We start from the raw sequence: 12,793 nt of genomic DNA on the forward strand, positions 1-12,793 counted from the left end.
AAACGAAATTCTTTAAGATGTTGGAAGAATGGTTTAAGAACAAGATGCTCCAGTCTAGCGAACCCAGAATTTATGGTACTTGCAACAGACGCAAGTCTTCAAGGTTGGGGTTCCCATCTGGGGAACAGATCAGTACAAGGGTCTTGGACCTTGGAAGAGAGTTCAAGATCGTCAAACGTGAGAGAACTACAGGCCGTATGGGAAGCAATTTGTTGTCTAGAAGACAGGATTCAGAAATCCAACCTAAGAATTATGTCAGACAATATGACAGTTGCACATATAAATCATCAAGGGGGAACAAAGTCTGTCAGTGCTAAGAGTAATGGAGAAGATCATGTCCTGGGAAGTAGACAATCTCCAATGAATTTCGGCTGTGTACATTTCAGGACCGGAGAATACGATAGCAGACTTTCTGAGTTGCAAAGTAATCCTGCCGGGAGAATGGGAGTTATCTGCAAAGACATTCGACATGATAGTGACCAGATTTGGCAATCCGGAAATAGATCTAATGGCTTCCTTCTCCAACAAGAAGGTGAACAGATTTTATTCAAAATTTTATCATCCCCAAGCCTCTGCACTGGACACTATTTCAGTGAAGTGGGAATTCACCCTAGGGTACGTCTTCCCTCCATTTCCCATGATCAACAGAGTACTCAAGAAGATCAGGGAGGACCAAGTGGAGGTTCTTGTAGTCTTACCATTCTGGCCGAGAAGGGCCTGGTTAACAACAGTGATGAAGATGGTGGTTCAACAACCTTGGGAATTGCCGGTAACCCCAGATCTGTTGAGACAGGGACCGGTATTTCATCCAGAGCCAAAGACCTTCTGTCTAAGGCAGGCATGTCCAACGTTGGCCCTCCAGATGTTTTGAAACTACACATCCCAGCATGCTTTGCCACAGTTTTGCTATTAGAGAATGCTAAAACTATTGCAAAGCATGCTGGGATGTGTAGTTTTAAAACATCTGGAGGGCCAACGTTGGACATGCCTGGTCTAAGGGTATGGCGATTTGAGTGGGCGACTTTGAAGCACCATAATGTATCTGGACAAGTGACTGAATTACTTCTTAAAGCAAGGAAGGAGGTCTCTTCGCTGGTATATTCTAAAACATGGAATAAGTTCGTTTCATGGGGAAAATTTTAGAAAGATTTCGTCAGTATTCCTACGGCTAGAGTGTTGCAGTTTCTGTATGAAGGTTTTGAATTGGGACTAGCAGTGTTTTCAATTAAATCTCAAATTGCCGGCACTCAGTGTGCTACTAGACAGATGGTTTGCTGAAGAGAAGCTTGTAAAGAAATTCTGTAGAACAATCAAAAGAATACGGCCTCCAAGAAAATCGTTAGTGGCCCTGTGGGATTTGAACTTAGTGCTCAAAGCTTTAATGCAGCAACCGTTTGAACCATTGGAAGATATACCGGTTAAATATCTCACATGGAAGATATTTTCCTGGTGGCTGTTACATCAGCCAGGAGGGTGAGCGAGATTCAGGTGCTCTGGATTAAGGAATCTTATCTGGTAATTTTTCTGGATAGAGTTGTTCTAAGAACTCATCCAGACTTTATGCCAAAAGTCATATCAGCATTTCATATGAATCAAGAGATTTCTCTACCAAGTTTTTTTTCCTAATCCCATAGATGAAGAACAAAGGGTTTATCATATGCTGGACCTGGTTAGAGCAGTCTCAGGGATAATGAACAAGTGATCAGATTTTCTCCAATCTTTGGTTCGATCCATGTACACTGAGGGACCAAGGAAGGGGTTGGCATCCACAAAACAGACTATTTCAAGATGGATACGTGAGGTGATCGAATTGACCTATATGAATGAAGGCACATTCAACCAGGGCAGTGTCCACATCATGGGCTAGAAGGGCCAAAGCGTCAGTAACGGAAATTTGTCAAGCGGCTATGTGGTCTTCAGTCCATACCTTCACTAATCATTATGCCTTGAATGTGTCTACAGCCCACTTTGGGAGTCATGTAATGGAAGAGGCCTTGTCCATAAGATAAGCCTCTAGAATAAATTATTATTGCATTCATATTGGCTCCTTCCCGTTTTTCTTCGTACAGTTTGGGTATGTCCCACTGTCATGGCTGCCATGGGGATCGTAGAAGAAATATGCGAATTATACTCACCGATAATTCCTTTTCATTACTAGAGATCCCATGGCAGCCATTTGTTTCCCTCCCATTGTGTTATGTAATAGTGTTTTTCAGGGACCTTATGGTGGAGACACTCGAAGGACAGAGGGAAGGGAGGAGTGAGCTATTATACCCAAGGTGGGCGGTCCCTGAAAAAAAGTCCTGTCTAATTTGGTAGGAGGAGGGGAATATCCCACTGTTATGGCTGCCATGGGATCTCTAGGAAGAAAAAGAATTATCGGTGAGTATAATTCGCATATTTATTTTTTTCAACAAATTTTGTGTTGAATTAAATCCAGTACTAAAATGTACCAAACCTCATATGGCAATGTAAAGAAATAATACAAAATACAAGTATTAAGATAATATTCAAAGGAAAGGAGGGAGTATGGGGAGTGATCTGAGAAATGATATGGAGGAAAAGATGAGGCCTACACATGGTACCTTTTTTTAATAAACACAATGTGGAAGGCAATACATCTCATATTAGGAAATGCTCAAAACCAAGGGGAGAAGATAGGCTAAATACATGAATGAATGAATGAGCAGACATAATAACATGGTATTTGACATACGTATAAGTAAGTTCCAATCAAACAATTTAACAACGTGTGTTTAACCTTTTATTAATATCCTAAATGACAAAAGCCAAATAACTCTGCCCATTTATTAATTTTGGGTATGATAAATCTATCAAAGTAAGGAATGCATGAATTTCTGCTTCACTTCTGTTAAAGGAGATTATTTATTGATCCAATAGGCATGTTCTAAGCTCCTTTTGAGGGCTCAAATACCAATTTTTCTAATTTTCTCATAGACATGGAAATGGACACTTGGAGGTCATAAAGTGGATGATATGGACCACTTTGTGCCACCATATTCTCAGCTTCCTGCATTCCCAGACACAATGGATAATTTATATAAAATTCGACATTTAATACAATTGTCTGATTTCAAAGCAGACATATATTCATGTTGATCTGTAAAGATATAAGCTCTATCAATCATCCGAATATGAATGGGGAGGACCATGTTTCTCAAGTGACTCGATGTTTTTGGAGAGTTTTCCCATTTTTTATTTTAAAGCAGCAATCATTTACACTGAAAAACCAGGTTGATTTTGCTCTGTGAATGATTGCCGCTTTAAAAAAAAATCGGAAAAGTCTCAAATTTTTTTACTGATTTCCTCACCCTATTACATTTGGCCCTTGGAGCTTTTTATGCAGACCTTTCACCTAGGATATTGGTGAAATGCCATCCTCCAGCCATTTATTTCAGTTTCTGGAAATCCATTATTCTTTGCCATAAAGTTTCAATGGCTGCATCTTGTTAACTTCTGCCGCTAACTAATCTTTGAGGGGGCAATAGTCACTGTGGTGTTCTCTGGGTGTTGCCTTTCACTTTTGATCTTCAAGTTTCGAACAAGCTGTTCAGAGGAGTCAGAATAAACTGATCTGGTCAACTGAGTAAAATCGATAAATTGTTACTTGATTGAAACTACATTGTGATTTAATATGTATGTGTATATATAATCCTATATAAAATAGTTACTGCATCTTATAGCCAGAGTGTGTTAATAGTAACTCCTAGTTATTCATCTTGTTTGTAGTAGTGGCTTGAGACCTAGCCCACATTTCCAAGATGGAAAGTCTGTGGCACATTACAAAATCTATATTTATATTACAAGTGATGTGAATATATATTTACCATATTATATTGAAAGCAGTGCACATTTTGTGAAATTGGGGACATGCACATTTGAATATGTGGAATATACACTTCTGTTATTTCGCTTTTTGTGTGTGCTCTAGGTGGCAGGGGTTTTTCTTGTAGAGTGTCCTCTTGCTATAAAAAGTGTTCATGTGAGCATGGTGTATGTTCTGACTCCAAGAGGACTAATTTCTGTAACCTCTGTATACTAAAATATCGCCAAGCATAATCTTCCCCATAAAGTTTTTTCATGGCAGCCATTCCACATGCTTGTGTAGGAGTATGGCTGAAGCAGTGCAATTTGCCTACTACGCAGTGGGTGGTAGTAACAGGCACAGTAAGAAGAAAATGCTCTTATTAACTATTTCTTATATAGCACATAGATATTGCGCAGCACTTTACAGAGATTATTTGCACACTCGCCTCAATCCCTGCCCCAGTGGCGTTTGCAATCTATATTCCCTACCACATGTACATGCACACACAGACATTCTAGGGTAAATTTAGTCAAATTAACCTAGCAGTATATTTTTGGAATGTGGGAGGAAACCCACGCAAGCACAGGGAGAATATACAAACACCGCACAGTTAGGGCCATGGTGGGCACTGTGATATCTCATATCTGGTTATCCAGTCACAATGTTTTTGAATTCTCAGTTTAGATGTCATTTTGGTTCAAGCTCTAAATTTGTTCCCGTTCCTCTGATCTAATCTGAATGTAGGAAATAACATTTCCAGGATCTCCCCCTTAAGATTATAAGCATAGAGCTGAAGGAATGGTGGTATTCCTGATAGTTCACTAACATTTTATGGCAGTATGTCATCTTGGCTTATACATGGGCTGGTGAAATGTCTTTCAGGTCTTACTGGTAAGAATGGTGGTTTAAAAACCTTTTTTGTTTTTTTTTTTCTATCAAAAATGTAAATTACTTTCCTAGCTTTCTGGTATCTAACTAGAGCAGGCATGTCCAATATGCGGCCCTCCAGATGCTGTGAAACTACACATCCCAGCATGCCTTGCCATAGTATTGCTATTAGGGAATGCTAAAACTATTGCAAGGCATGCTGGGATGTGTAGTTTCACAACAGCTGGAGGGCCGCGGGTTGGACATGCCTGAACTAGAGCAAAAACTTCTGGCAGTATGGAATTACAGAAAATGTACTATTTGTGGTGCTTCCTGTATGAGACTACCTACTTGCTCTTCATGACGATCTGTATCAAAGGCACAAAATAAATAAAATACTACTTGCCTGAACTATCAGTAACGGACACTTGAGAATAGACGGAAAACATGTACAAAGAGGTAAACAAAAAAAAGAGTATATACAGCGCTTTGGTTTTACTGATAAAAAAAAATGACAATATGGTAAATATATAAAATCTGTTTATTGTACATAATAACATAAATACAAATACTTGGGATACTTGTGTAGTTTCACGACGGCAACTTACACCGTCAGCGTAAAATTCCCGAGGCTAGCGTAGTTAGCATAGTCAGTCAGAAGTAGCGTAGTGTTCCCGTAGCCCCTTAAGCGCCCCTGGCTACATTATCAGCATAGGCTGCCGCCGTGAAACTACACAAGTAACTACCATACTGTTGCCGGGAACTGAATCTCTGTCTTGGCAAGCCTACTCAGCGCTTCTCTCACACCGCCGGCGCTAGCATGATCTCTTTGGTGGAGAGGGGATCATGCTGCCATTTGTTTGACACCCAGGAGTGTCTCAGACGCTTCAGCAATGAGATGCTCCTGCGCCTGAATATCTATTGTGGCAGGTTACAGCAAACCTGCCTACATGGTTAGGGGTTCTGTAGCGTCTTTTCAAACCCCCACTATCCACGGCAGCCCAAAGCGTCGCGAGCGCGTGACCTTTTCATACCCCCACTACCAACGTCAGCATGGAGTTGATTTTATATAGTGTGGCGAGCACAGTGGATTACCTTACATGCAATCTGCGGGGCTCGTCACGCTTCGGGCTCGGTGGTGCGCTGCGCTCGCCACACTATATAAACTCAACTCCACGCCGACGTGGATAGAGGGGATAGGAAAAGGTCGGGAGGACGTGTAACGCGTCCCATCGCGGGGCTCACTGTGCTTGCCACGCTCTGGGCTGCTGTGGATAGTGGGGGTTTGAAAAGGTGCTGCAGAACCCCTAACCCTGTAGGCAGGGTGTAGCATGGCATTTCTGGAGTGTCTGTAAGGCAGCCGTTAGGCTATGCTGATAACGTAGCTTGGGATGATGCCATGAAACTACACAAGTAAGGCAGCCATTGGGCTAAGCTAATAACGTAGCTTCAAACGTAGCGTAAGCTGCCGCTGTGAAACTACACAAGTACCATACTTGGTTATATATGGGATCATTAAAACATTCTCAGATAAAAGAACTGGTATGATTCACCATTATATGTGGGTAAAGCAGTTTTTTGCACCTCAATGATGAAGGAATAGTTACCAGAATTGAAAGGTGACATTTAATGAGATGCGAAAACGAGAACTTTGCGATTTATTTTTCCCCTCCCTGCAAAATCGGCCGAAATTGCACTTTTTCCCGAATTCACATATTTAATGAGATGCAAAAAACTGCAAAAAAAGCTGATTTTGCCACGAAATCGCACTTTCTGAAAGTGCGATATTTAGTCGCGCCAGAACTTCCAGATGTTATCCCATTGAAAAGTATAGAATTTGCATATTTAATGAGATGCGAATTCTGGAGAATGTGTTCTAAAAATTGCCAAACATTTCGACCAGGTTATGATATGCGAATTGGCCAGAAACCTGCACAGATCATTGAGAGGGTGAGCCGGCTTTCACCGGCGCAGCTAACAGACTCGGCTTATAGCGCGATTGGCCAATGCATCTTCATTAAGACACATAGCGTAGCCCTGATTGGCTGAGCAGACGCATCAGAGACCAGTGCTGGACCCTGGATTGGTAAGTATATTGGTGTAAAAGTGAGGCGTGTGTTTGTGTGTGAAATAAAGTTATACTTTTCTGTGTGTGAAATAAAGTTATACTTTTCTGTGTGTGTGTCTTTTTCTTTTAACATTCTTTTTACAGATGGACTAGAAGTCCCAGCGGGCTCATTAATGCCCCGCATGCTGGGACTTGTGGTTCTGCTGAATAAAGCAATGTTACATATGTGAATTTTAACCCTATCAGGCCGGCGTCCACTGTCCATGCACGCCGGTGACAGCCCCGGGCTTCAGCCCTCGACGGGTGAAGCCTGGGGGGGGACTCCTTTGTTGGGGGGGTCCCCACTCCTCCAGGTACCCCGTCCAAGACTGACCAGCCACAGTTCTCATGTTTCGGCTGGGGGACCATATGTAAAAAGTGTCCCCCGGCTGTGGCATGACACCGCGGGCTGTTGGAGCCCGGTGCTGGTTTTAAAATATGGGTGAGCCCCAGATTTTCTGTCCCCCGTATTTTTGGAACCAGGACCGTTCCAAGAGTTTGTGGCTCTTTTCAGAAATACAGGGGATCCCTATGCTTTTTGTGCCCCGTATTTTTTGAACCAGGTCCGCTCAATGAGACCGGGGCTGGTTATGCTCAGGAGAGGGGACCTTACGCCATTTTTTTTATTTTTATAAATACAAATTCGCTCATTTTCATGCCTAAAAATCGCCCATTATCGCACTTAATCCATACCCCATACGCAGCAGCTGCCCACATTTACCATAGACCCGCATATCCACCATTGATTTTCATAATCAATGGTTAACACTTCATACGCCTACTTATTTGAGCGCTATTGCTACTTTCTAAACTCTATCAATAAACCTGTTGGAACTGCAGGCAGTGTTCAATGCCCTTCAGTTATCCCAGGTTCTGTTACGAGGCCGACCTGTGCAAATAAGGTCCGACAATGCAACCACGGTGGCTTATATAAATCACCATAAAGCATAAAAGCAATGAGGGAAGTATCCAGAATCTTCCAATGGGCCAAAAGTCATGTGCAGGCCATACCTACCTGGAGTCCTGAACTGGGAGGCAGACTTCCTGAGTCGCCAGGACATTCACACGGGAGAATGGTCCCTGCACCCAGAGGTATTTTGTCAAATAGCCAAGAGGTGGGGCACCACAGACGTGGATCTGATGGCTTCTCGGTACAATCACAAGGTGCTGTTATTCGGTTCCAGAGCCAGGGATCCCCTGGCAGCATTCACGGAGGCTCTATCAGTTCCGTGGAACTTTCATCTGCCACATGTTTATCCACCAGTTCTCATGAAGTTCAAGCAGGAGGGAGGAGTTCTCATCTTAGGGGCCCCAGCGTGGCCCAGACGATACTGGTTCTCATATCTAGTACAGATGTCAGCTGCTCCTCCTTTTCATTTACCTCTGCGGATGGACCTAATAGGTCAGGGCCTATGTCTACATCCGGATCTGAAGATGCTACATTTGACGGCATGGCTCTTGAGACTGCTGTCCTGAGAAACAAGGGTTTCTGGTACTTGTTTCCTAGCAGGGCGCCCAGTACGCTATTCACCGTATTGAAATTGCATCCCATCGCATTGTAGTAGCATGCGATGCGATGTCCATATAAAGTGCACAGGAGTGCTTATACAATGAAATATCGAATACAATCTCAGTGCACCAAATGCGATGCGATGTGATATTTCATTGTACAAGCACCCATGCCACGAGACGTGATGGGTGCTTACAATGAGATGTAATGGATTCAGTATGAAATCCCGGTAGTCGGGATCCCGGCGTTCAAAATCCCGACCGCCGAAATCCCGACAAGGGGGGGATGTGGATCGCCCCCCCCCCCCCCCCCTTGCGGGTTCGCTGCGCTCGCCACGCAGCGAGCCCGGTGCCTCGCTACGCTCGGCACGCTAATTAATTCTCCCTCCAGGGGTGTCGTGGACACCCACGGAGGGAGAAACTGTCGGGATTTCGGCGGTTGGGATTCTGAACGCCGGGATTTAAACTGCATCCCGATGTGATGGGTGCTTACAATTTTAAGCACCTGCACCTATGCCATTGTTTAGCGTCAACCCTAGTATCAACGCCACTCCGAAGCGCGTGGTGAGCGCAGTGAGGGGCAGCATAACGCGTCCTGCAACCTTTTCATATCCCCACTATCCAAATTGGCGGGGGGGGGGTCTTGATTTTATATAGTGTGGCGAGCGCATTGAGCCACTGAGCCCAGCGTGGGGACGCGGAATACATTAAAAGTACTCCGCTTGGCTAGGGGTCATCCTCGACTCTGAATTGTCCTTTGTTCCCCATATTCAATCTATCTACAAATCATGTTACATGCATCTAAAATACATATCCAAAATACGACCCTATCTTACACAAGACACTACTAAATCTCTTATCCATGCACTCATTATTGTCACGGCCTGGACTTGCTGTGTTCCCGGCACTGACCTGGGTGAGCCAGTGGAGGGCGCAGGGAATCGGAAGCTGGGAGGCTTGAGATATCTGGAGCTCATGCATGGAGGGATGGAGAATGATGACCTGCCGGGGACACAGAGGATTGGCTGAACCTAAGGCAGAGGCGCGGGGTCTAAGCCGACAGCGGTGTTCACCAGTGACCCCCGCAAGGGGATATGAACTTAGCTGCAACTGCTGACCAGGTCGCGGCCCTCTACCCAGGTTCCTCTGTAACTTTGGCAGGGTTTGATACTTTGGAGACTGGTAGAGCAAAGATGTTATGGGGTACTTAAACCATCGATGGTGATCGATGGCACTGAATGCTTGGTAGCAACACAGAGGGCACAGAGGAATGTAGGTAGCAAGGTGTACACAGTATAGGGGACTGAGTACCGTGGGATGCGGGCTGGGAGCCGTCCGATGGTATTCGATGGTGCGGCCTGGGAGCCGGAGGAGAGTACTTGTGATGCGGCCTGGGAGCCGGAGAGGACTCGATGGGAATCGATGGTGATCACTGGGGATCGCTGGGGCGGCCTGGAAGCCGAGAGGTGACGGGCATGGGAACCCACTGGTATCTGGACGCTGAGCAGGTAACCTGGGCTGCACACAGAGAGCTGGATCACAAGGCAGATGAAACTCGTGGAAGCTTCTGGCAGGAGTGGAATAACTAGGAACACTGAGGATGGAAGCAGGTAACAGCGGACTCAGGTAACCGGACCTCTGGAGCAAGTGGGGAGTCTTGAAAGGAGCTTGACACTGGAGAACTTGCAGGGGAACTGACAAGTTGTTCAAGATGGGGAGGAGACAGGGAAGCAGGCTTTTATCCCTCCAGGTGATTAGGGAATCAGCCACAGGCTTGTGGAATTAGCCACAGCAGCAGTACACAGACCAAGTACAAGTACAAATGGAGCGGGCCTCGCTCCTGCAGGGGATGGCGGAAGATTCGCCAGCAGCCGTAAGGGGACGCGCATGCACGAGATGCACGCGCGTCGCCTTACAACGGGGCTCCCCCCGGGTCCCCGCCGCCTCGCCGAGGGTCGCCCCAGATCCCCGCCCCCCCCCCCCAACCCTGTCCGTTTCCCTGAAGCGGAGTAGATTACACTAGCGTGCCGGTAAAGGGTCGCACGCGAGCGGCATGAGAACCGGGGTTCCTGACGATTATATACCGTATTGACTATTGCAATAGTCTCCTAAATTATGTTTCCAAGAACTGCAATTTTAAATGCTGCTGCTAGGCTGATCCTTTGAACAAGGCGCACATCGTCTGCTGATCCACTCTGCCAGTTCTTCCATTGGTTGCCTGTATTTTACCGTATTCAATATAAAATACTTCTCACATATAAAGTGAGAAGTATTACACCAGCATATATTTCTTTACTTATCTCAAAATATCTCCCAACTCGACCACTCCGCTCTGCACAAGATCTGTGTCTCTCTTCTGCATAGATCACAAGCTCCCATTCACTATTACAGGGCTTTCATCTGGCTGCCCCCACCCCATGGAATGCCCTTCCACACACAAGACTCTTTACTAGCCTCCGAACTTTCAAGCATTCCCTGTAAGCTCACCTCTTCAGGCAAGCCTATCATATTTAGGGGCAGATTTATTAAGCTTGGAGAAGAGATAAACTGGAGATAAAGCGGAGAAAAGGTAAAAGGAGATAAAGCACCAGCCAATCAGCTTTATCTCCAGTTTATCTCTTCTCCAAGCTTAATAAATCTGCCCTTGAAGTACCACACGCATAACCCTCTGAGGCACTTATGTATTATATAGCTTCCCTTCTGGACTTGCAACTTTGTGGGACTGCTATGCTATTACTGGTGCCTGTCCGTGTGTTTCTCTCCTATGACCCTATAGATCAGGCATTCCCAACCACGGTCCTCAAGGCACACCAACAGTGCAGGTTTTAGTGATATCCAGGCTTCAGCACAGGTGATTTAATTAGTACCTGAGTGATTCTGATTAAACCACCTGTGCTGAAGTCTGGATATCACTAAAACCTGCACTGTTGGTGTGCCTTGAGGACCGTGGTTGGGAATGCCTGCTATAGATTGTAAGTTTGCAGCAGGTCCCGCTTACCCCCAAGTCTGTCTATTAACCAGTTTGTTTTATCACTGTCTACAATTGTAAAGCGCAACTGAATCTGCTGTGCTATATAAGAAACTAAATAAATATATATGTACCTTAGGCTCTTGCCTCACAAAGCATGCATCTGAACACCCTCCCCATGGGTGCCTCTGCCTCATACGTTCCCATGTGCACCTATCATCTCCCCTCCCCATATGTACCACTGCCTCCTGCTCATCAAGCATGTCTCTACCCCTCTCTCATTGCCTCCTCCTACATGTCCCCTCTTATGAGACATGGCTTCTCCCCTCAGAGGGAAAGGCATTTAAGAAGGCAAGAATGTCTTGCAGGGATCCCCTGGGTTGCTGGACCAGGACCAATTCAAATTATTTGCGGTCAATTTAAATAGGCAAAAACAGTGCTTGTTTTTCAAGTTACAAAGGATGTGGACAAACAGAAGCCAATCCTGTATCTTACTACACAATATACACAATATGCTGAGTTTAACACTTTGTTTAGAATTAGAATTTCTTAATAAACTTTTGGGCAAGGGGTGCCATAATCTGATATTCAAAGGGCTGAGATTCAAAAATGTTAGGGAACCACTGGTCTATTCTAAATCTTAAAAAAAGAGACAATAGCAATACAAATAGATAGGCTGCATCTTCACTACTGCCTGGTTCTAGGATTCTATGTAAAAGGAATTTGAAGAAAGATAATAAGAACGTTGTCGTCATCTAGTGTTCAAAGTGTGAACTTTCACATGTCACATAACTACTTTAAAAGCACATATAGTCAAATATAAAAGCTTTGACACATAGGTTAATCAAGCACCACCCATCTGGATTAGTGTTTACATGTTTATTTCTTAAATCAACACCATCAACTGTTTCATATAATCGAGAAAAAATATGAATACAGTTACACCACAGAGCTAAGAGATGCCCATGAAAACACACAAGAGAGATTAGAAAACGATTATACTGTCCTTTTTATTCTGAACTATAAGTCCTGAAGCAATTCCAATTCAATCCGGTATTAAATCTCTGAAAGAGACAAACTCTCCTTGCAAGAAAGTGGGAGATCAAAAAAACAAGCAATAGTGCAGATTATTTCAAACAAAAGTAGATTGATTTAATACATTGCACTCACAAGGATAGACACTTTAAAACAGCATAAGTACATGAACACAAGGCAAAATCCGCTCACACATCCAGATGTCCAGAGATGGAGAAAGGTCACTACAGGTCTAGTCTGACAGGAAACCTCCTGGTGCATAGGAGTGACAGTCGATGGGTTCTTTAAAGGTACGCAGAGCCACGCCTAATGCATTTCGGATCTCCTTGATCCTTCTTCCGAAGCGTAGACGCTATAGTAGACGCAGAAATAAATAATGTAATATTTATTATATGTAATGTTTATGCACCTAATGTTTACAGAAAAACTTTTTTTTAAAGATATTATCTCTACTTAGACCATTCTCAATATGCAGTCT

The sequence above is a fragment of the Crinia signifera genome, chromosome 4, assembly GCF_055691185.1.
Source record: "Crinia signifera chromosome 4, ASM5569118v1, whole genome shotgun sequence".
NCBI lineage: Eukaryota > Metazoa > Chordata > Amphibia > Anura > Myobatrachidae > Crinia > Crinia signifera.